Here is a 26,424-nt window from a genome sequence, read left to right on the forward strand (position 1 = left end):
TACACGTTTCCGGTTCATGCTGTCGATTATGAATGGGTCAAAAAAAAAAGTCTGTTTTGTCATATGATGTTAAATTGTGTTTAGTATGTTAGTAAGTAGCTAGAACTTTTAAACCTTTTGGTACATTTTGTACAAAATTGTCCATGGTGAACCTTATGGTCACAACTTTGTAGTTTTGATAAGTGTCGTAGTATATAATTAAAATGATGTTGTTAAAAGCAGGGAAAAAGTTAAATATTCGAACGGGTCATGTCAAATTTTTTTTAGAATTTGTATAAAGTTATGTTATACATCGTAAAGGAAAAATGTGGGCGTTTCACCCAAGCCAAAGCTTCAGATATGGTGTCGCATGAGTTGGGTGAAGATTGCAAATGGCTTATCAATCGTGGGATACCGCTAGTGTGTAACACCCCAAAACCTGAACGTTTATATTCGTTAAATGTTATGATATGGTACATCAAGAAATAAATAACTAGGTTATTTAACCTAGTTAAAAGTATGGTAGAAATAATTAAAGGATGAGAGTTGTGCCAATTATAATTAGTGGCAAAACAATTAAGGGAATGAAATGGGGTAAAATAGTGATTAAATAACAACTAGAAGGGCCTAGGTTGCCAAAATGGGAAGAACTTTCATTTATTAAAATCAAAACCCAACACACACATGGGGTGTGTGTGTGGGTGTCGATATATTGACCAGGAGAAGAGGGGGATGGGATAAAAACCCTAGCTCACAAAATCCTTCAAATTGAAAGAGGGGATTGGCAAGGAACTAATGCATGGGCTTAAATTCGTGATCATCCGGTCTTTCTACACATGAGGTAAGTTGTAGAAGTTAATTTTATGATCTAGTATGAAGTGGGTTATGATCAATCCACGAATTTGTATGAGATTGAGCATGAATATATGTTAGAATCATCATATGGAACATGTGTTGTGCATGACTTTGATTAATTTCATGATTAGAAGTAAAACTCATTTGGGATGATGAAGTGAGTGAATCACCATGTTCAATAATTGTGTAATTTGTGATGTAGTATGTTGTATGTGATGAATTATTTTAGATAAGTTGATTAGGACATGAAATAAATGGATGTTTATTTGAATTTGATGAATGAAGATAAGAACATGGAGGATCATGCATGAATGGGTTGTACATTGTGCTAAGATAGTGGTACGCACACCAAGTGTTTGATGAAATGCCTAGGTGAGCTTAATAGATGAAATTGTATGTAAGTAAAAGATGAATATATGTGGAATGTGAAAATGATATATTTGATAGTAAACTAACATGAGAAGCGTGTTTTGGATATAGTTCATGTGGATATTATGTTGAAATGATGTTGGGTTAGCTTAGTATGGGTTAAAGTGTTAGTTGTAAAAATATGAGAATGCTAGTATGGATGGAATGGATTATGTATGTATATGTGTCGTGTATGATGATAATTGAGTTGCGTGAATAAGGAACAAGGTGACTTTTAGTCTATGCCTTATGTATGTGGTATTTGGTTAATAAAAAGTCAAGTAATGTATGAATGGAAAGAAACGAATGTTAGTATGAATGAGCATGTGCGCTAACCATTAGCACAAGAACGGAAGGTTAACGGGTCAAGCGGAGGCGAGGAAGCAAGAATGAACACTAACACTTAAAATAAGTGACTTCCGGCTCACTTCTTAGTATGCATATAAAAATTTATGTTCATGAATATGGGAAATTATGTAAGGTTATGTAATGATGAAAGTTTTAAGATAAGTATTGATCTAGTTTAGAAATATATATATATATATATATATATATATATAGGAATCTAGAAAGCAAGTAGTTCGATTTGTATATCGTCTATACTATGTAAAGTTGTGATTATGTCATTTCTGCATAAATCCATGTGTAAGAAGTGGTAAATAGGAGCTAGTGCTTATTTTTGTGAATAATTGATTGAGCGTAGGAAGAGTGTAGACATGTGTGAAGGTACGTATGTATACACGTATATGTGATGATAAGTGTTTAAGAGTGAATGTATGTGTGAATGAATGTTCAATCCAAGAGACATATGTATGAACGTTATCACGGTATTTGGGTACTTACGATTACTAATGATGTGCCATGAGTTGGAATGTAATGCAGGTATGAATGTATCGGCTTCATGAAGGAACGAAACCGGATTTGGATAAGAGTATTAAGAAGGCGTTTGGACAGTTCCACGTTTATGTTATAGAATGCTTTACAAATTTCTAGTATATAGTTTAATGTTGCATGGTGTGTTATTGACTAATGGTTGGGTTGTACGTGGTGACCACAGGTATCGTTCGGGTGCCTCTACCATCATCGAAGTGAAGCGGACTTAGCTCGAGTTGGTGCAAGGATTGTACGGGGTAGAACGGTCAAGTAGTTTGTTTTAAATAGGTCATGAAGTCATGATATAATTAACATTGTGAATGTATTACAAGTTGTATTTGGGTCTTCATGTAGTTAATATGACTTTTCAAGAACGAAATTTTTGGGCTCGTATTTTCTGCTGTGTCGTATTTAAGTTCTTACAAGTTGGTCATACAGGGGTTCGTTGATTATATGAACGGGTCATGCCCGAATTTTGTTAAATAAAAGTATGATAATATCACATTTCGGAATGTGAAATTTGGGCGTTTCAAGTTGGTATCAGAGCCCTGGTTTGAGGGAAATCAAGTAGAAGGAGGTGAATACTTGAACTCAAACCTGTGTACTCTTGTGACAAGGAACCCGTACAATCCAAGACTCGATCAAGGCCTAAAGTTAAAAGCGAATGTACATATGTATTAAATTATGTATTTGAAGGAAACTAATAGTATGTTATGTGATGGGTAAGCGTAATTGCTTGGAAGGGATGATCTGTGAAAGTGGTCTAGGACCGCACCAATGGCATGTAATAAGACATATTGACCCAGGTACGTAAATTTAGCATATGGGTGCATGTAATGGTAAAATTTATCAAATGAAGGAAAAATTTTAATGAAATATAATAATAAGATGGAAACGAAGTTATAAAAATGTTACACGTGCCGAAACCTAATTCTTCGGGCATAAGGTGACGATTACACGAAGACACGAAACTAGTATGTGGATTGTGTACCTGGCCAGTACACAAGAAACATATGATGTTCGTGAGACTATGATAATTGTTGCAGGTATGTCTGTTAGAATTAGGTAGTAGGTAGACGTGAGGGTGAAGAGAAAGGTAAGACATTTAGGGATTTGAAAGTACGAACGATATGTTAGAATCCGCGAGACGGATTCGAAACATGAAAGGAATGAAAGTATAAATGATATGATCAAATCTGCGAGACGGATTCGAAACATGAAAGGAATGAAAGTATGGATGATATGTTAGAATCTGCGAGACGGATTCGAAACATAGAAAGGAACGATTAAAATTAAAAATTTGATAAATAAATAAAAGTCTGAATGTGTAAGTGATTATAGACTAAGCAAGTACATATTCTTAAAAAAACGGATATTATCTAAGTTATGTCTTAAACATACATATATATAGACATATATATATATATATATATATATATATATATATATATATATATATATATATATATATATATATATATATTTCTATACAAATATGATTGTATGCAAGAATGGTTAAAGGGACGAATGAGTCGTGCTGGTCAAATGGTAATCGCCATTTAAACCTTGTACTTAATGTTTATTTTGACAAGTTTTATGCTTATAGATAGGTGTAATGAATGGGCATGTATTGTCACAATTGGAAAGAAATAACCATTGTAAGTTATGGGTAGCGAGTCAAAAGGTTTTGATTCGTGCAAGGTATGTACAAAGGTTATGTTTTCTTTTAAGAAGGAGCTTTTAGCTCGATTAGAGAAGGATACGCCAGAAATGGGTAGTTGGTAGACATATGGTCAGAATGTATTTTACAATTGGATTCTGAACAGTTAAACAAAGCAAGTGATAGTTATCAAGCAAGTAATAGTAAAATTAGCATGAAGTATTTGATTTACTATGTAGGTAAAACCGATGTAAGCTATTGTCGTAGTAAGAAACCTTAGTTGAAAGAAATAAGCTGTGAGCAAGTTACATGGAAGGTATATTACTATCTTGTGGGTCAAAATGAATGACGGGCTACGACCCGAACAATAACTTAAGTATGGACAGGAAGGGTAAGTTTTGCAAGAAGAACGGAAAGGATGTATTAAAGTACTTGTATGTAAGCATGAATGGAAAGAAATACAATCGTGTACTTCATTACATCCATGATAATTAAGAAACGTCAGTTTGACCTTGGAAAGTCAACTGTAATGGGTCGGTGAAATAGTTAACAAAACGAAAGAATTGTGGGTGTTTAAAACACTAAACAGAATAAATTGGAAAGAATGTAATAATGATAAGTACCAATGGACAATGCTAACTTTGATGCTAGGCTTGTTGGCCATGTTCATTTAAACAAGATATTGTTAGAAGGAAGCCCATGAGCAGAAGCCCATTCATGAAAGGAAGGGATCGAACCGGCCTTGACACGGACTCATTCAGAAGCGGGCCAATCCGGTTTGCAGATCATTAAGTTATACAATGAAGGCGAGGTTAGTAAAATGTTTAATTCTAGATTGAAAGGTAAGAATCTGTAAATTATTTGTACATATGAATGAAAAGAATGGTAGGATAAATATGGTATAGTATGAAATAACCGACTAGCAATGGTCATCTTTAGAAAGTATTTATGTCAATAAGAGGAAGATTTAAAGACCTGAATGAAAACTTTGAACTAGTTGATTAATGCTCATATGTTGCTCTTTGCACGACCTGCCGGGTTAGTATAAGGAAGTAATGTGAAAGATTAAATATAAGGTTAGACATAAGGTTGTAAGTAGTTCAAGTGGCGGGAACTCAAACCGAAAGCTCGTGCAACGGTGTGTTCGTTCCGAAGCGTAATGCAAGTAAGTAAATTGTAAACTTTGATTATACTTATAGTTATGAGGTTTTAAAGTTTGTATTTAAGAAAAGGTTAGAGCTGGAATGTTCATTATGTTAATAGAATGTTCATTATGTTACTGAATGTTCATTATGTTACTAGAATGTTCATCATGTTACAGAAATGTTCATTATGTTAATAGAATGTTCATTATGTTAATAGAATGTTCATTATGTTACTGAATGTTCATTATGTTACTAGAATGTTCACCACGTTACATGAATGTTCATTATGTTAATAGAATGTACATTATGTTACTGAAGGTTCATTATGTTACTAGAATGTTCATCATCTTACTAGAATGTTCATCATGTTACAGGAATGTTCATTATGTTAATAGAATGTTCATTATGTTACTGAATGTTCATTATGTTACTAGAATGTTCATCATGTTACAGGAATGTTCATTATGTTAATAGAATGTTCATTATGTTACTGAATGTTCATTATGTTACTAGAATGTTCATCATGTTACTAGAATATTCATCATGTTACAGGAATGTTCATTATGTTAATAGAATGTTCATTATGTTAATAGAATGTTCATTATGTTACTGAATGTTCATTATGTTACTAGAATGTTCATCATGTTACATGAATGTTCATTATGTTAATAGAATGTTCATTATGTTAATAGAATGTTCATTATGTTACAGGAATGTTCATTATGTTAATAGAATGTTCATTATGTTACTAAATGCACATTATGTTACTAAATATCCATCATGATCTAAAAGATACAACATAATCATCGAAAACGCCGTGTTTCCAAAAGAAGCATAAGGATGCACTAATCGAATGTATTTTTATGCGTTAGAAAAAGAATGAGAGTTATGTGTTACTAATTTGATTACAAAATGTAGATTAATGATTGATCCTCATGACAAGTACGGATAATGAGATATAAAAATGATAGTTATGTTAGAATGTTGATACTTGGATGTTTACGGTAATGCGTACTATCATACGCTCACTTCACATAGGGACATGAAGGAACCTAGAAAGGATGTTAGTTTCAAATTATGGATTATGGGATGTGTCACAAATGTCAATTCCTCACAACATACTTATGTAAGTCATCCAAAAAGGGGTAGCGGCGCAGCTTGTTGCCCGTTTACCAACTATCTCGATGTAAATTCATAATACAATAAAGCAACATATATGTATTATGTAGTTTGGTGTATTTCATAGCATATCTATGGTTCATGAAATGTAATCTGAATGAATGAACGAACGAAGAGTAAGACTAGACGGGTTAAAGATGAAATGAAAGAGGTTTCGGGGACGAAACCTTCTTTAAGGGGGGTAGATTTGTAACACCCCAAAACATGAACGTTTATATTCGTTAAATGTTATGATATGGTACATCAAGAAATAAATAACTAGGTTATTTAACCTAGTTAAAAGTATGGTAGAAATAATTAAAGGATGAGAGTTGTGCCAATTATAATTAGTGGCAAAACAATTAAGGGAATGAAATGGGGTAAAATAGTGATCAAATAACAACTAGAAGGGCCTAGGTTGCCAAAATGGGAAGAACTTTTATTTATTAAAATTAAAACCCAACACACACATGGGGTGTGTGTGTGGGTGTCGATATATTGACCAGGAGAAGAGGGGGATGGGATAAAAACCCTAGCTCACAAAATCCTTCAAACTGAAAGAGGGAATTGGCAAGGAACTAATGCATGGGCTTAAATTCGTGATCATCCAGTCTTTCTACACATGAGGTAAGTTGTAGAAGTTAATTTTATGATCTAGTATGAAGTGGGTTATGATCAATACATGAATTTGTATGAGATTAAGCATGAATATGTGTTAGAATCATCATATGGAACATGTGTTGTGCATGATTTTGATTAATTTCATGATTAGAAGTAAAACCCATTTGGGATGATGAAGTGAGTGAATCACCATGTTCAATAATTGTGTAATTTGTGATGTAGTATATTGTATGTGATGAATTATTTTAGATAAGTTGATTAGGACATGAAATAAATGGATGTTTATCTGAATTTGATGAATGAAGATAAGAACATGGAGGATCATGCATGAATGGGTTGTACATTGTGCTAAGATAGTGGTACGCACACCAAGTGTTTGATGAAATGCCTAGGTGAGCTTAATAGATGAAATTGTATGTAAGTAAAAGATGAATATACGTGGAATGTGAAAATGATGTATTTGATAGTAAACTAACATGAGAAGCGTGTTTTGGATATAGTTCATGTGGATATTATGTTGAAATGATGTTGGGTTAGCTTAGTATGGGTTAAAGTGTTAGTTGTAAAAATATGAGAATGCTAGTGTGGATGGGATGGATTATGTATGTATGTGTGTCGTGTATGATGATAATTGAGTTGCGTGAATAAGGAACAAGGTGACTTTTAGTCTATGCCTTATGTATGTGGTATTTGGTTAATAAAAAGTCAAGTAATGTATGAATGGAAAGAAACGAATGTTAGTATGAATGAGCATGTGCGCTAACCATAATGTGATTGTGATGACATGAAAGGATAGGAATCACATTAGCAAGGACTCAAGAACGGAAGGCTAACGGATCAAGCGGAGGCGAGGAAGCAAGCGTGAACACTAACGCTTAAGGTAAGTGACTTCCGGCTCACTTCTTAGTATGCATATAAAATTTTATGTTCATGAATATGTGATATTATGTAAGGTTATGTAATGATGAAAGTTTTAAGATAAGGATTGATCTAGTTTAGAAATATATATATATATATATATATATATATGTATGTATAGGAATCTAGAAAGCAAGTAGTTCGATTTGTATATCGTCTATACTATGTAAAGTTGTGATTATGTCATTTCTGCATAAATCCATGTGTAAGAAGTGGTAAATAGGAGCTAGTGCTTACTTTTGTGAATAATTGATTGAGCGTAGGAAGAGTGTAGACATGTGTGAAGGTACGTATGTATACACGTATATGTGATGATAAATGTTTAAGAGTGAATGTATGTGTGAATGAATGTTCAATCCTAGAGACATATGTATGAACGTTATCACGGTATTTGGGTACTTACGATTACTAATGATGTGCCATGAGTTGGAATGTAATGCAGGTATGAATGTATCGGCTTCATGAAGGAACGAAACCGGATTTGGATAAGAGTATTAAGAAGGCGTTTGGACAGTTCCACGTTTATGTTATAGAATGCTTTACGAATTTCTAGTATATAGTTTAATGTTGCATGGTGTGTTATTGACTAATGGTTGGGTTGTACGTGGTGACCACAGGTATCGTTCGGGTGCCTCTACCATCATCGAAGTGAAGCGGACTTAGCTCGAGTTGGTGCAAGGATTGTACCGGGTAGAACGGTCACGTAGTTTGTTTTAAATAGGTCATGAAGTCATGATATAATTAACATTGTGAATGTATTACAAGTTGTATTTGGGTCTTCATGTAGTTAATATGACTTTTCAAGAACAAAATTTTTGGGCTCGTATTTTCCGCTGTGTCGTATTTAAGTTCTTACAAGTTGGTCATACAGGGGTTCGTTCATTATACGAATGGGTCATGCCCGAATTTTGTTAAATAAAAGTATGATAATATCACATTTCGGAATGTGAAATTTGGGCGTTTCATAGTGAGTCCTTTAATTTGGTGTCTTTTATGCTTTTCTTTGTGCATGTTTCTCATGTTTATGTTTTTTCGTTTGTAGCTTGCTGACTCCTTGATAGCGTCTGAGGAGTTAGCAAAGTACATGTTGGAGCTTGGTGGAACGGCGTATGACAGTGGTCGAGAGAACGGATATAGTGAGGGTAAAGCGTTTTCACTCGAGGGGAAACCCGATAGTGACTTTGAGTTGTTCAAGTCATATTGCCTCTTATTATCGAAATAAACACAAAGAGTTTCGTACCTTGGAATTTGGGGTTCTAAGGGCATTGATAAATAATCGCGAAAAGGAGTGGTTGTGGATGTCTTGTGCTCCTTGTTAGAAGGTGGAGGTACAAGTGTTGGGGCCATAGTTGGTGGTGTAGGTACCAGCGAGTATCCTGACCAATAGAGATCAAACCAGCTTGCATGTTGTAACACCTCGAAAATTCATGTCCAATAATATATCAACACATGCCATGGACTTTAAACGTGTAAAAGATTACTTTAGAGGGACTAAAGTTGACAAACAAGGAATCTACGTGTGTAAAAGGATTCAAAGTGTCAACAATGAATAAATATATCTTTCAATAACCCTACATGATGTTTAAACCCTTAAACGAATAAATCATGGATCATATGAAGCTAATTGTGAAAGAAAGTGAGGAATTATAAAGTACAGGGGTTAAAAGTGTCAAAATGTTTAAAGTATACCTCTGAGTGACCTTTTAGCAAACCCGAAGCTTAGTAATAATTAATTATACTCACGAGAATAAGTGATAAAAATTTCACAAGGTTTCGATTAAGTATGAGAAAGTTATGAAAATATTCGTATATGAGGGATTAAAAGCGTCAACATTGAAATTTAAGACTTTTCGGTGATCATATGAATAACTGGGGACCTAACAAAGTTGGTTTATGACTTGGGGTCCTTAAAAGTCAAGTTTGGGGGTTAAAAGTGCAAGAAACCATGTTAAAATCAAGTTTGGAAGGACCAGGGGCCTAAATTGCAATATTTGCAAACTTGTGACCGGACTTGAACCTCAGACGGGCCACGTAAGCCCCTTGGGGATCCTTACGCGGGCCGCCTGGCACTCCCAGCATCAGAAAATCATCACAGCTGCCTGTTCAGCCGGTTTAACCGACTTATGGAGCTTGTTTTCGATTCTATGGGCTTGTTTGATGGTTTATGATGGCCTAGGGACACCTGTAATGATCCCATAACATCCATAGACCTTGTTGGAATGATCTTGGAGCTCTAGAAAACCTATATAAGGGCCATGAGTTCATTTGTTCAAGTTCTCATTCACTTGTAACAATTCAAGCACTCATTTCTGGAGGTAGCAGACTTGGGAGAAGATTAAGAAGTGTAGAAAAGATAGCAAGGACCTTAAGTAAGAGTTCTAATCCTTGTTTAGTTCTTTTAATTAGCCTATAAACCAAAAAGTCAAACCGTCGTAATTAAGGTTTGACTTCGTTAATAATCTTAATTTGCCCAGTCAAATTTCAATTTGAAAGTACCTATGAGATGGTAATTATGTGGGCAATAAACCCTTAAAAGGGCACCTTCTGATTCCCACTCTAATTAAGTCAATTGTCGGGTCAAACTTGATTGTAAAAAGTCAACATGAAGCTTATTTTCAAATAAATGCATAATTAGCAATGTAGAAGCTATGCAACCTGTTTTATCATTAATATAACTTGGTAATTAATGTAAGAATATGTCTAAACATGTTCAACCCGACAATTTTCAGTTTAAACTCGGATTGGAACCGAAAGTCACATAGTTTGACTTCTACTTTGACTTTCAGTTCTGACCCGTTAGAGCATAGTTTAGAAATGCCTTAGAGCTTTACTAGGACCAAGTTACCTATAAGTACAACCCTCTGAGATTATACAACTTGGTTCATTAGTTATCCGATTCATATGCATGATTCCGTTAAATGCTTAAATGTTGACTATTATCCCCTTTTCACCTTAAAATGTGATTTTTGAAAAAGTGAAAGAATAGAAACCTTCATTACTGATTTATAGACTTGTCCCTAAAATTTGACATCAGTTTGAGGTCTAGATTAGGAGTTATGCTCATTAGCGTAAATGAAAAGCTTTTTATGAATTAAACGACGTAATTAGCATATAGCCTATCTAAACCCAATTTTTAATACCAAAATTTTAACCCAATAATGTAAAATAATATTTTGGGATTTTTGAAGATTTTTATTTATGTTGAGGCTGAGCATAACATAGAGTTCTAAGCTTGATTCGGTTATTGCCGGTTTTGCCCTTTTGGGCTATAAAATGAGTTTTACAAATCCTTTTGATGCCAAACCTTTTTCTACTGATCTAATATGATAAATAAATTATTTTGAGCCTTTTGGAATAATAAAAATATCAGCTTTACTTTGAAAACCCGGAAATGGCTCCAAATCGCCTTTTTAAGCGTTTTTAATGCATAGTATGTATTAAAACCATTTTATAAATATAAGACTTGATACCTATTGATATTTTTAGTAAATATTTATATTCTAATAGTAAGCAACAGTTTTAAATCAGATATCCGGTTTTAACCTTTTAAGCTTATGTGAAATTACCAAAATGCCCCTACGGTGCATAGTTTGGTTGTAATTGATAAATTTCACATATATACATTACCCTACTGTTATAACTTATTAAATTAAATATTTTTACTAATTATATCAGACCTGTAATTCAGTTTGATATTTAAACTCTTTTGTAACCTTTAAAATGACCAAAATTCCCCTACGGGGCATAGTTTGATTTTAAATTCGTTTTGGGCATAATAGAAGATATCTTACTGATGTCACAACATATTTAAGGCATATTAACTTCGGAAACTGTATATGACTCTTATGGTTACCCGTTATGCATTTTCGCGTTCGGATCGGCTTATGTAACTAGTTTGCATAAATTAGCCGAAACGGGTCAAACCTTATCATCTTTGTCTCAAAATCTAGAATGTGTTTAAGTTACCCATATTAAACAAGCATACAAGCTTGTCGGGTCAAGAACACATTCTAAAACCGGTTTTCGCTTTATCATGCGTTTGAACCGTATCTTCCTTTTGAAAACTAACCGGTCTAAGTCTAGGCTTAATTAAAGACCCGTTAGGATTCTAATAGGTTATTAAAAACCTTCGTTCCAGATTAGGAGCCCTGTAAAAGCTACGTGCACTTGCTGTATTTGATTTATACTTTGCTCAGGTAAATACTCTTAACTTATTTTCCCTATACGGGCTTGGGATATGGTACTATAAAAGTACCGCTTGGTCGGGTGTGTAGTCATTTAAATCGGATTGTGATTAATGTATTTACATGACCCGTTTAATATGTATTATTTGGTGTATGGCCTTTAGGGGTTAAATGACCATGTCCCGGATATCCTAGGCATCATTCAAAGTAATGGCCACGACCTAAGCACGGGGTGTAGGCGTACACCTGACAGTTGCATATGTAAAAACTGGTAGTCCACTTAAAGGAATCAACCTTGTGGGTATTATACCTGTGGCGTGTTAGTTAATCTAGACCGGCCCTACAACCCGGCCCTGATGGACAGCAAATAAGTAAAACTGTATACAAGATTATTTTTGAATAATTGTCCCAAGTTATAAAAGATATTTTTGCCGAAGTGCATTCAAACCAATTTTCAAACTCTTTTCAAAATGAGTCAGTTAAGTTGTATTTACCAGTGTAAACTGACGTATTTTTCAAAAAGGCTAAGTGTAGGTACTGTACGAAATAGGCTGGCTACTCCAGGCATCAATAATCAAGTCACGTAAGCTCTAGATGTCAAAGTCTGTTGAACAGTTTTCCTTTTTATTCGATCCGCCTGTGGATCTGTTTCAACTATTTTGTGATACTTTATATTACAATTTATTCAGTTGAAATAAATCTATTTTTTGCTTCCGCTGTGCATTTATAATTTGTGTTGTTTGACTATGATGATATCAACTACGTCACGATACTCCCCACCGGGCCCACTGGTAATATGTGGAAATATCGAGGTGTGACACATGTCGTGGAATGTTCATGTGACCTTGTAACACTCTTAAAACAATTTACATTTTATGTTTTATGAACATGTTTTCATTCGTACCTATGTTTGTGTAAACAATTTTTGAAGGTACAACCTCATAGAGGTTGAGTGTCTGGTTTTGAAGTTAATCTACTTGGCCTTAGGTTTTGTTTGAATTTTGCTTGCTTTACAATTTATGCATATATGTAGACTGCTTTGTACAGGTAACACGAATAAATATTGGCTAAGACAGATAGGTGAATAAAGTGGACCCGGCTGTGCACTTGATCGTGACGAGCCGTGGAGGTCCACAACCTTTATTACTGTCGTTGTAGGCCAAGGATGTTTTTGTGTATGCCCATAGTGGTATACGCATTTGTAAATAAAATTCATAAAGGTAATGCGAGAGGTAATGCAAACAACACTTCTTGTATTTGATATAATGTGTTGGGCCTGGGGCCATTCATACAGAGATAGTTGCGAGTTACATGTAACACATTCTTAGTTGTTGGGCATTCCAGGTCTGGGGACCATTTTGTCATTTAGGGTGCGCAACTGGCACACACCTTTCCCTAGGACCTTGTCGACGACATAGGGTCCTTCCCACTTGGGGGTAAGCTTGCCTGGGTGCTACGTGTTGGAGGCCCCGTTGTCTCTGAAGACGTAATCGTGGGGATTGAAGGTGCATATGCGCACCTTGCTGTTATAGTACTTTTCCAACTTCGTCTTATATTTCGCCTCATTGATGGCTGCCATCTCTCTCCTTTCCTCTAACAGATCCAAGTCTATATGACGTTCTTCCTCATTGTCAATGGTGTTGATGAAGAGCATCCGTGGAGATGGAAGGCCAATCTTAGCAGGGATAACTGCCTCTGATACATACACCAGACTAAAAGGAGTTTCCGCATGGCTGGTTTTTGGCATGGTTCTTTGGGCCCATAAGATACTAGGGAGTTCGTCCACGTAACCCCTCATTTGAGTCCCGAGTCTCGCTTTGATTCCATCAACGATGCTCTTGTTTACACTTTCGACCCGGCCATTGCCTTGTGGATGTGCCACTAACGAGAAGATGTGCTCTATATGCTGCTCTTTGAACCAGTCTTGTAAATCCTCTACTGCGAAGTTGGTGATGTTGTTAGTTACAATGCGTAGGGGTAAGCCAAATCTGCATATAATATGTTCCCAAATGAACTTTCGTACCACCATCGCCATTATAGAAGCTAGGGCTTTGGCCTCCACCCATTTGGTAAAACAGTCTACCGCGACTATGATGTACTTAACTGCACCAGGGGCATCCAGGAATGGGCCAACTTTATTAATCCCCCACTGTTGGAACGGTCATGCAGTCGTGACTAGAAAAAAAGCATTCTTGGGGGGTAAGTTTTTTTGTGCATGGCGCTGACACGCATCACACTTCCTCAAAATTTTTACTGCATCTACATGCATCCCTGGCCAGTAATAACTTGCGTTCATTACTTTCGCGATGACCATGCGTGGGCATGCATGTATTCCACAGGTACCTTTGTGAATTTCCCTGATGAGGTAGCCTTCATCCTCTAGGTCTACGCATCGCAGTAGGGGCTCCAGGTATGACCTCCTATACACGATACCATCAAACATCTGGTAATGTAAGGCTTTATGCTAAGTTTCCTAGCCTCTGCCTTGTTTTCCGGTAATATCCCAGATTGTAAGTACATGATGATTAGTGACATCCATGATGAGGAACCCATTTGTATGAAGTTTACTTGTCTCAGTGGGACCGATGGATTCTTCAATACCTCAATGCGTACGTCTTTGGCCAAATGTTGAAAACTTGTCGATTTTGGCTTATTGCGTCTGCTGGCTTGTTATCACTCCTGTTAATGTGAGTGATTTTGAACAATTGAAACTGTTGGATCAGGGACTTAGCTTGCTCTAGGTAGAGTGCCATGATTTATCCCTTTACCTCGTATAATCCGTTTATCAGGCCTGCAACTAACAAGGAGTCTACATGCGCCTCGAGATTCTTGAATCCCATTTTGATCACCAAATGTAGGCTAACAAAGAATGCTTTGTATTCTGCTTCGTTGTTAGTATTCTTGAACTCAAGGCGCATAGCGTAGGTAAACTCACGTTTGTCTGGGCTTACAAACCATAGACCTGCCCCTGCTTCATCGTCGTTGGATGCGTCGTCGGTATATAAAAACCAGACTTCATATGTGCCTGTTTGCTCGGGTTTTTCCGTTGCTTTGCATTTCCTGTCTTTCTCATCAGGGACTTCTATGATGAAGTATGTGAGTATTTGCCCTTTGATTGCTAGCCTTAGCTTATAGACTATGTTATGTCCTCCTAGTTCAATGGCCCACTTAGCCAATCTTCCTGAGATTTTGGGTTTTGCTAAGATGTGGTCAATGTTATAATTAGTATGGACGTTTATAACATAGCCTGAAAAATACATGCGCAGCCATCTAGAAGCATGGACAAGAGCCAGAACCAGTTTTTCCATCATTGAGTATCGAGTTTCTGGGTCATTTAGTATTCGACTAACGTAATATACTGGAGTTTGTATGCCATTGCGATCAACCAAAAGAACTGCTCCTACCGATTTTTCTGTAAGTTTACAAGTACATTACCAATGGTTCTTTTTTCTTTTTGGGCAGTGAGGGCCGGTAGTTGTATTAGGCATTCTTTCATTTCTCTAAAGGGGACTTCTGCTTCTTGCGTCCACTAAAATTTGTTCTTCTTAACACAATTGCACAGTGTTTTTATGAACGGGAATGATTTTGCCGCATGATTGGCGAGGAATTGATTTAGCACGGCTTATCCTCCTACCAGAGTTTGCATATCTTTTATCATTGATGGGAATGGCATGCGCTCGATTGCTTGCACTTTTTCGGGGTTCACATTAAATCCATCTTTGGTGACTATGAATCCCAAGAATTTTCCTTCTTCCATGCCAAATGAACACTTGCTCGGGTAGAGCTTCATATTGGCGTTGCGCAATGTATGGAAGGTTTTCTCAATGTTCTGCAGCATCTGATCTTCTTTGCTTAAGATTACCAAATCGTCCATGTAAACTTTGACATGTTTACCAACGTCTTTGAAAAACATCTCGTTCTTCAATCGTTGTTATGTAGCACCTGCATTGCGCAGCGCGAAAGGCATCTTGGTGTAACAGTACAGACCCATTTCGGTTCGGAATGCTGTCTTGCCTTCGTCCTCTAGAGCCATTTGAACTTGGTGATGTCACACCCCGATATTTCCACGTATTACCGGTGGGCCCGGTGGGGAGTATCGTGACGTAGTTGATATCATCATAGTCAAACAACACAAATTATAAATGCACACCGGAAGCAAAAGAAAGATTTATTTCAACCGAATAAATTGTAATATTAAGTATCACAAGATAGTTGAAACAGATCCACAGGCGGATCGAATAAAAAGGAAAACTGTTCAACAGAGTTTGACATCTAGAGCTTGCGAGACTTGATTATTGATGCCTGGAGTAGCCAGCATATTTTGTATAGTACCTGCACTTAGCCTTTTTGGAAAATACGTCAGTTTGCACTGGTAAATACGTCAGTTTGCACTGGTAAATACGTCAAACGGGTCATGTAAATACATTAATCACAATCCGATTTAACGACTACACACCCGACCAAGCGGTACTTTTATAGTACCGTATCCCAAGCCCGTATAAGGAAAATAAGTTAAGAGTATTTACCTGAGTAAAGTATAAATCAAATACAGCAAGTGCACATAGCTTTTACTGGGCTCCTAATCTGGAACGAAGGTTTTTAATAACCTATTAGAATCCTAACGGGTCTTTAATTAAGCCTATACTTAGACCGGTTAGTTTTCAAAAGGAAGATACGGTTCAAACGCATGATAAAGCAAAGACCGGTTTAGAATGTGGTTCTGACCCAACAAGCTTGTATACTTGTTTAATGTGGATAAACTAAACACATTCTGGATTTTAAGACAAAAATGATATGGTTTGACCCGTTTCGGCTAATACATGCAAACTAGTTACGTAAGCCGATCCGAACGCGAAAAGTGCGTAACGGGTAACCAAATGAGTCATATACAGGTTTCCTAAGCTAATATGCCTTAAATATGTTGTGACATCAGTAAGATATCTTCTATTATGCCCAAAACGAATTTAAACTCAAACTATGCCCCGTAGGGGCATTTTGGTCATTTTAAAGGTTGTAAAAGAGTTTAAATATGTAACTGAGTTACAGGTCTGATATAATCAGTAAAAATACTTAATTTAATAATTTATAACAGTAGGGTATCATACATATGTGAAATTTATCATTTATAACCAAACTATGTACCGTAGGGGTATTTTCGTAATTTCACATGAGCCTAAAGAGGTCAAAACCGGAAATCTGAGTTTAAAACTTTTGCTTACTGTTAAAATATAAAAATTTACTGAAAATATCAGTAGGCATCAAACCTTATATGTTTAAAATAGTTTTAATGCATACTATGCGTTAAAAACGTTTAAAAAGGCGATTTGGGGCTTGAATTGTTGCAAGTGAATGAGCACTTGAACAGTTGCAAGTGAATGAGCACTTGAACTGTTGCAAGTGAATGAGCACTTGAACTGTTGCGATTTGGGGCTTGAATTGCTTACTGTTAAGCTTCTCCCAAGTCATCTACCTCCAGAAATGAGTGCTTGAATTGTTGCAAGTGAATGAGCACTTGAACAAATGAACTCATGGCCCTTATATAGGTTTCTTAGAGCTCCAAGATCATTCCAACAAAGTCTATGGATGTTTTCTGATGATTACAAGTGTCCCTAGGCCATTATAAACCATCAAACAAGCCCCTAGAATCGAAAACCAGGCTTCAAAGTCGGTTAAACTGGCTGTAACAGTCATCTACCAAGAATCTGGTCGCTGGCACTCAAAGGTGGGCTGCACAAGATCCCATAGAGGGTTTACGCGGGCCGTGTGAGGGTGGCTCTCCGGTCAACAAGTTTCAAATATTGCATTTTAGGTACCTGGTCCCTCCAAACTTGATTTTAACATGGTTTCTTGCACTTTTGGCCCTCTAACTTGACTTTTAAGGGCTCCAATGCATAACCAAACATCGTTAAGTCCTCGGTTAACTTTGTGATCACCCGTAAGGCCTTAAATTTCAATGTTGACGCTTTTAACCCCTCGTATACGAATATTGTCATTACTTTCTCATACTTAATCGAAACCTTGTGAAATTTTTATCACGCATTCTAGTGAGCATAATTAATCATTACAAAGCTTCGGGTTTGCTAAAAGGTCATTCAGAGGTATACTTTAAACATGTTGACACATTTAACCCCTGTAGTTTGTAATCTCTCACTTTCTTTCACAATTAGCTTCGTATGATCCATGATTTATTCGTTTAAGGGTATAAACATCATGTAGGGTTATTGAAAGATATATTTATTCATTGTTGACACTTTGAATCCTTTTACACACAGAGATTCCTTGTTTGTCAACTTTAGTCCCTCTAAATCAATCCTTTACACGTTTAAAGTCCATGACACGTGTCGATATAATATTGGACATGAATTTTCGAGGTGTTACATCCTCACCCCCTTAAAAGAAATCTCGATCTTGAGATTTACAGAAATAAATGAGGCTACTTTTCTTTCATTGTGGATTCTACCTCCCACGTGTACTCGGGACCTCAGCGGGCATCCCATTTGACATTTACAATAGGTACATGCTTCCTTCGAAGCTTCTTTACCTGTCGATCCTAAATTGACAAAGGTTTTTCCACAAATTTCAAGCTCTCATCTATGTGCACATCTGTATGTGGTATGACTAGCGATTCATCAGCTAGACATTTCTTTAAATTGTAGATGTGAAATACATTGTGAATACCACTGAGCTCTTCAGGTAAGTTTAACTTATAAGCCACTGTTCCTACACACTCGATGATCTCAAATGGTCCTATATACCTTGGGCTTAACATACCTTTCTTACCAAATCGCGTCACCCCTTCCACGGTGATACTTTAAGCAAGACTTTATCACCAACCTCAAACTTTAGAGGTTTTCGCCTTTTATCAGCATAACTTTTCTGCCTATCGCTGGCAGCTTTCAGGCGATCCCGAATCTGGACAATCTTGTCTGTCGTTTTAAAGACTATATCAGGTCCTGATAATTGAACTTCTCCTACTTCTGCCCAACAAATAGGCGTTCTGCAGTTCCTACCATATAATGCCTCAAAAGGCGCAACCTGAATGCTTGTATGGTAGCTGTTGTTATAGGAGAACTCGATCAATGGCAGGTGGTTATCCCAACTACCACCTAGGTCAATTACACATGCACGAAGCATGTCTTCCAAAGTTTGAATGGTACGCTCACTCTGCCCATCTGTCTGAGGATGGTAAGCCGTACTAAAATTCAAGCGCGTGCCCAAACACTGTTGGAAACTTTTCCAAAAATGAGATGTGTATCTAGTATATCTGTCCGAGATAATTGACACTAGTACGCCATGAAGGGATACAATCTTATCCACGTACAATTGGGCTAACATGTCGGAGCTATAAGTCTCCTTAATGGGTAGGAAATGTGCTGACTTAGTCAGTCTATCCACTACCACCCATATAGTATCATTTACTTTCTTTGTCTTTGGCAACTTGGTGATGAAATCCATTGTCACCATCTCCCACTTCCAGGTGGGAAGTTCAGGCTGTTGCAGTAAACCTGACGGCTTTTGATGTTCAGCTTTAACTTGAGCGCACGTCAAACATTTAGTTACATAGGCAGCTATAGACTTCTTCAAGCCTATCCACCAATAGTTCGCCTTCAAATCCTGGTACATCTTATCAGCTCCAGGATGAATGGAATATTTGGAACTGTGGGCTTCCTGGAGGATGACATCCCGAAGTCTTCCATAAACTGGAACCCATATTCGTCCATTTAACCTCAGGATTCCGTCCTTACCATAGGATAACTGTTCTTCAGTTACTCCTAGCTTTTCATCAGGATAGTTAGCTTCCAGCACAACTTCCTTCTTCGAAGCTAACAACCTTTCATTCAAACTATTTTTTATTTCAATGCTCTTGGCATTGATTCTTATAGGCTTCACTCTTTCCTTCCTGCTTAAGGCCTTGGCGATTACATTCGCCTTGCCAGGATGGTATCTTATCTCACAGTCATAATCATTCAAAGTTTCAATCCAACGTCGCTGCCTCATGTTTAAATCCTTCTGATTAAGCAAATGTTGAAGGCTCTTGTGATCAGAACAGATCACGCACTTGGTTCCATACAAATAATGCCTCCACAGTTTTAGTGCGAATACAATGACACCCAACTCCAAATCATGGGTGGTGTAATTCTTTTCATGCACTTTTAACTGACGTGAAGCATAGGCAATGACCTTGCCTTTCTGCATAAGCACACATCCCAATATCCCATCCCGGTGTGTGATGTATCACAATATACCACAAATTCATCAATTCCATCTAGCAATGTCAATACTGGAGCATTGCTCAACTTTTGCTTCAAAATATCGAAGGATTCTTGCTGCTTAGGCCCCCAGTCAAACTTGTTACTCTTGCGAGTGAGTAAAGTCAGGGGTGCTGCAATTCTTGAGAAGTTTTCGATAAATCGTCTGTGTTGAGATTGAACCCTACCAAAGGAACAGATAATGTAAAGCCAAAACCGGATCACATCAGTGGACTAACAATAAGCAGCAGCCTACACTTTGCTTTCCCCTTGACAGTGGTATTCTAATAGCTGATGGATCTTAAGTAATGTTCACTACAACAACTGATAAACCAAACACTGATGAAACTCTAAAGAACTGCTAAAGACAAACACTGTTGCTCTATCTACTGCTGTTTCCTAAGTACTGCTGAAGACACAAGCACTGCCCACTCAAAGACTGATCACCTTTGAAGAAAGCACTGAAGTTCAACATCTGTGCTCAGGATACAACAGTGGAACGTGAAGCAGTTGTTATCTCTTGTCTTGAATTGTACTGATAATCAGATGTTGCATGTCAGTAGTTTGTTTAGAACAGTGTATATAGGTTGTTAGTTTGTTAGATGTCACTATCATGGTGACGTCAGCTAAGATGCTTCAGTGGTTTGGTTTGCCTATAAATGGAGCGGTACTCTGTACTGTTACATTTGATCGTTTTGAGTGAGTTCTTCTCCTCAATTCAATCCTTTCATCTTGTGCAACCAACCTTGGAGCATCAGGCTGAGGGGGAGCTTAGTTATGTAAGCATGCTTGTAATCTTTTGATTTGCTTTGTAACCTTTCGACTGATGAAAAGCAATTGTTTATTAAACTACTCTCTCTTCTATGTTTGTGTTTACAAAGTTTGTATCCATTTCCGCTGCACTTTTCACTGTTTAATATTCTCTGAGTGATCAAAATATACAAACAAACACAATCATGAGAGCCTCCGATCTTAACAGTCTGTAGTATCCTGCCAGTCCTAGGAAACTGCGAATCTCCGTGGGCGTCTTTGGCTCTTGCCAATTCATAATAGCTTCAATTTTAGCGGGATCCACTTGGATACCACGCTCACTAGCAACATGTCCAAGAAATTGGACTTCTCGAAGCCAAAATTCACACTTTGAAAATTTGGCATAGAGCTTTTCCTGTTGAAGCAGCTTAAGTATACAACGGAGATGCTTCTCATGGTTAGCTTGACTCTTTGAGTAAATGAGAATGTCATCGATGAAGACGATGACAAATTTATCCAAGTAAGGTTTGCAGACGCGATTCATGAGATCCATGAATGCGACAGGTGCGTTAGTGAGCCCAAAAGGCATCACTAAGAACTCATAATGACCATAGCGAGTCCTAAATGCAGTCTTGTGTACATCTTCATCTTTAACCTTCAATTGATGATAGCCTGACCTCAGTCGATCTTAGAGAAGTAGCTTGCCCCTTGCAATTGATCGAACAGATCGTCGATCCTAGGCAAAGGATACCTATTCTTGATAGTGACCTTATTAAGTTCACGGTAATCAATGCATAGACGCATTGACCCATCCTTCTTCTTGACAAATAAGATTGGCGCTCCCCATGGAGACGAACTAGGTCTAATAAAACCTTTGGCTAGCAAATCATCTAGTTGCGTCCTCAATTCCTTCATCTCTGTTGGTGCCAGCCTATAAGGCACTCTCGCAACAGGCGCTGCTCCTGGGATGATGTCAATTCTGAATTCTACTTGCCTATCTGGTGGTAAACCAGGTAGTTCTTCAGGAAAGACCTCAGGGTACTCAGAAATGACTGGAATATCTTCAATCTTAGGCTTCAGCTCATCAATAGTTACCTGTGCTATATAAATGACACAACCCTTCTTCAGACATCTGGATGCTTTGAGCATAGACACTTGCTCGGGAAGTCCATACTGGGTATATCCCTGAATGGTAAGTGGCTCACCAGATGGAGTCTTGATCACCACTTGCTTCTTATTGCAGACGATCTGGGCTTGGTTATGCAATAACCAATCCATGCTTATGACTATATCAAAATCGGCTAGCTTCAAAGGAAGTAAGGACAATGGAAAAGAGTGGTTCCTAATGGATATAACACATCCATCTAACATGGTTGATGCGGTTTCTAAGGTACCATCAGCTAATTCCACCTCATATTTTACACTTAGGGTTTTAACAGGTAAATTCAGCAACTTACAAAACTTATCATCTACAAATGACTTATCAACTCCTAAATCAAAAAGTACTCTTGCATATACTTCATTTATGAGGAAAGTACCTGTTATCACATTGTCGTTCTGAATTGCCTCTTGTGCATTCATCTGGAAGACCCTAGCATTGGTCTTCTTGGCTTCCTCATGATTCTTGGCGTATTTAGGGCTGGTCTTAATGTGCCCCTTTTCATTGCAATTGTAGCACGTAGCATCCTTAATCTTCTTGCAGTCTACTGTTTTGTGCTCCTTAGACTTGCATAACCCACATGCAGGTGGTCCTGACTGAGACTTGGTCTCAAGCTTGCATTTTCTAAAGTGGCGTTTTTGGCAAGTCGTGCACTTTGGCTTCTCCTCTGTTCGTTGACTACTCTTTCCAGACCCAAACTTCTTGGAATCAATGTTTCCTTTGTGCTTCTTCTCCGACCCTCGTGAGTTATCATCCTCACGCTTTCTCTTACCTTCTTCAGAATTCTTTAGCGATCTCAACCTGGCCGCATCTAAAGTAAGAGACAGAGATAGATCAGCTGCTGATCTAAAAGTAGCAGGTCTTGAAGCCTTAACACTGGCTTTGATTTCTGGGGCTAAACCCCCAATGAAACGAGCAATTCTCTTGGGTTCTGGTGTCACAAGGTAAGGAAACAATCTAGACATGGTGTTGAAGCTTGTAAGATAGGCTTGACAATCTAGGTTTTTCATAACCAACGATAAGAAATCAGACTCAGTCCTTTCAACATCATGCTGAGGGCAGTAGTTCTCTTTAATGAGAGCAACGAACTGATCCCATGACAAATTGTAGAGTGGGATCTTCCCAGCAGCTTGAATGAGAGACTTCCACAATAGCCTCTCCCTTGAATAATTGGGATACATACTTCACTATATCCCTTTCAGCACAACCGCTGATATCAACTACTGTGTCCATTTCATCTAACCAAGTCATTCAATCAATTGCCCCTTTCTCCCCAGTGAAATCCTGGGGTTTGCAGGAAACAAAGTACTTATAGGTACAGGACTTGGTACGCGGTTCATCATCGAACACTATCCTCTTGGATGGAACACTGTGTTGGTTTGATGAATGTTGAACATCCTCTTTCTTAGATTCATCTTTCTTAGAGGGTGGCTTGCTGTGGGCTTCTGAATGAGCTTTAGGGACAAATTTAGAGTGGGGTACTGAAGAGGTTTTACTGTGCGTCCCACTAAACTCCCTGAATTGCCTATCTACCGCTTTAGACACAGCTGTATCAATCAGTGTATGGAGTTCTCCTCTGGTTATATTAATCCTATCATCATCATGGTGTTCCAGGGGATGACTGTTTACTTCTTCTGACCTAGCCATGTAGCTTTAATTGCTACATAAAATCAAACAAGGACAAGGTTTATACAGAAGCTTATACAGTTTTATTGTTTTTGGCAATTTATTAACCATGGTTTTTAATACCCATTTTAGTTAATTTGTTAAGTATATAATTATTCAGGATCTTTATCATAATCCCTAAATTATAAGTTAATAATAGCACAAAAGGCCTAGTCACGTGGACAAGTTTAATTTATAAACCAGGATTCTTACAGGATCGAGGTATTAAGGTTTGAATCAAAGTTCATTACCTTTTCTTGACAGGGAGTTGTAGGCTACCACTGTCTTTAGTCTTAAAGGACGTTAATTATAGCCCGTGGGCACTTCATCCTTAAGGGATGATTATTTAAATAAGGGAATTTAGAATAACCCATTTTAAGAATGACTTATGTGATTTTATCGAATCACATTTTGTCAAGCATGTTAATTATGCTTTCAGATGTTAACAAGGTTTTGAATCTTTTGGATAGGTTTTACCATCTTGGCCATGTCTGCAATGACATTTAGGCTAGGTTTTACCTTTAAGATTCTTTTTAATATTTAAACGTAGAACAATCCTAATTTGAGATGTTAATATGGATCTGAATCTAATTGTGGAACTACCATCTTGGCCCTGTCTTAAGGTGACACATGGCTAGGTCTTGTCCTTTTTAGATTTTGCCATTTTATTGTAATGGTAGATCTTATAATAGGAATGTAATTTTAAATCTAACCATTCCATTAAAATTTAAACAAGTACATGGTTGCCCTAAACGGGACTTCTAACTGACATGACTTGCCCATGCAGGGGCTAATCAGAAAAATAACAAGAAAACAAATAAAGGACAAAATAAAACGAATTAGGATTAGTTCTAAGTTCTTTGTCTAGACTCGAGAATATGCAACTGTGTAACTGAGATTAAACACAAAAGGCTAGTGTTTACTTCACTCAGTGTTGGCTCTGATACCAACCTGTCACACCCCGATATTTCCACGTATTACCGGTGGGCCCGGTGGGGAGTATCGTGACGTAGTTGATATCATCATAGTCAAACAACACAAATTATAAATGCACAGCGGAAGCAAAAGAAATATTTATTTCAACTGAATAAATTGTAATATTAAGTATCACAAGATAGTTGAAACAGATCCACAGGCGGATCGAATAAAAAGGAAAACTGTTCAACAGACTTTGACATCTAGAGCTTGCGAGACTTGATTATTGATGCCTGGAGTAGCCAGCCTATTTCGTATAGTACCTGCACTTAGCCTTTTTGGAAAATACGTCAGTTTGCACTGGTAAATACAACTTAACTGACTCATTTTGAAAAGAGTTTGAAAATTTATTTGAATGCACTTAGGCAAAAATATCTTTTATAACTTGAGACAATTATTTGTCGTCCATTAGGGCCGGTTTGTAGGGCCGGACTAGATTAACTGACACGCCACAAGTATAATACCCACAAGTTTGATTCCTTTAAGTGGATTACCAGTTTTTACATAATGCAACTGTCAGGTGTATGCCTACACCCCGTGCTTAGGTCGTGGCCATTTCTTTGAATGATGCCAAGGATATCCGGGACATGGTCATTTAACCCCCAAAGGCCATACACCAAATAATACATGTCAAACGGGTCATGTAAATACATTAATCACAATCCGATTTAATGACTACACACCCGACCAAGCGGTACTTTTATAGTACCGTATCCCAAGCCTGTATAGGGAAAATAAGTTAAGAGTATTTTCCTGAGTAAAGTATAAATCAAATGCAGCAAGTGCACGTAGCTTTTACTGGGCTTCTAATCTGGAACGAAGGTTTTTAATAACCTATTAGAATCCTAACGGGTCTTTAATTAAGCCTAAACTTAGACCGGATAGTTTTCAAAAGGAAGATACGGTTCAAACGCATGATAAAGCGAAGACCGATTTAGAATGTGGTTCTGACCCAACAAGCTTGTATACTTGTTTAATGTGGGTAAACTAAACAAATTCTGGATTTTAAGACAAAAATGATATGGTTTGACCCGTTTCGGCTAATACATGCAAACTAGTTACATAAGCCGAACCGAACACGAAAAGTGCGTAACGGGTAACCAAATGAGTCATATACAGGCTTCCTAAGCTAATATGCCTTAATTATGTTGTGACATCAGTAAGATATCTTCTATTATGCCCAAAACGAATTTAAACTCAAACTATGCCCCGTAGGGGCATTTTGGTCATTTTAAAGGTTGTAAAAGAGTTTAAATATCTAACTGAGTTACAGGTCTGATATATTCAGTAAAAATACTTAATTTAATAAGTTATAACAGTAGGGTATCATACATATGTGAAATTATCATTTATAACCAAACTATGTACCGTAGGGGTATTTTGGTAATTTCACATAAGCCTAAAAAGGTCAAAACCGGAAATCTGAGTTTAAAACTTTTGCTTACTGTTAAAGTATAAAAATTTACTGAAAATATCAGTAGGCATCAAACCTTATATGTTTAAAATAGTTTTAATGCATACTATGCGTTAAAAACGTTTAAAAAGGCGATTTGGGGCTATTTCCTGGTTCTTAAAGGAAACCTGATATTTTTATTATTCTAGAAGGCTCAAAATACTTTATTTATCATATTAGATCAGTAGAAAAAGGTTTGGTATCAAAAGGATTCGTAAAACTCATTTTATAGCCCAAAAGGGCAAAACCGGCAATTAGCGAATCAAGCTTAGAACTCTAAGTTATGCTCAGCCTAAAAATAAATAAAAATCTCCAAAAATCCCAAAATATTATTTTATATCAGTAGGTAAAAAGTTTGATATCAAAAATTGG

The sequence above is a fragment of the Helianthus annuus genome, chromosome 3, assembly GCF_002127325.2.
Source record: "Helianthus annuus cultivar XRQ/B chromosome 3, HanXRQr2.0-SUNRISE, whole genome shotgun sequence".
NCBI lineage: Eukaryota > Viridiplantae > Streptophyta > Magnoliopsida > Asterales > Asteraceae > Helianthus > Helianthus annuus.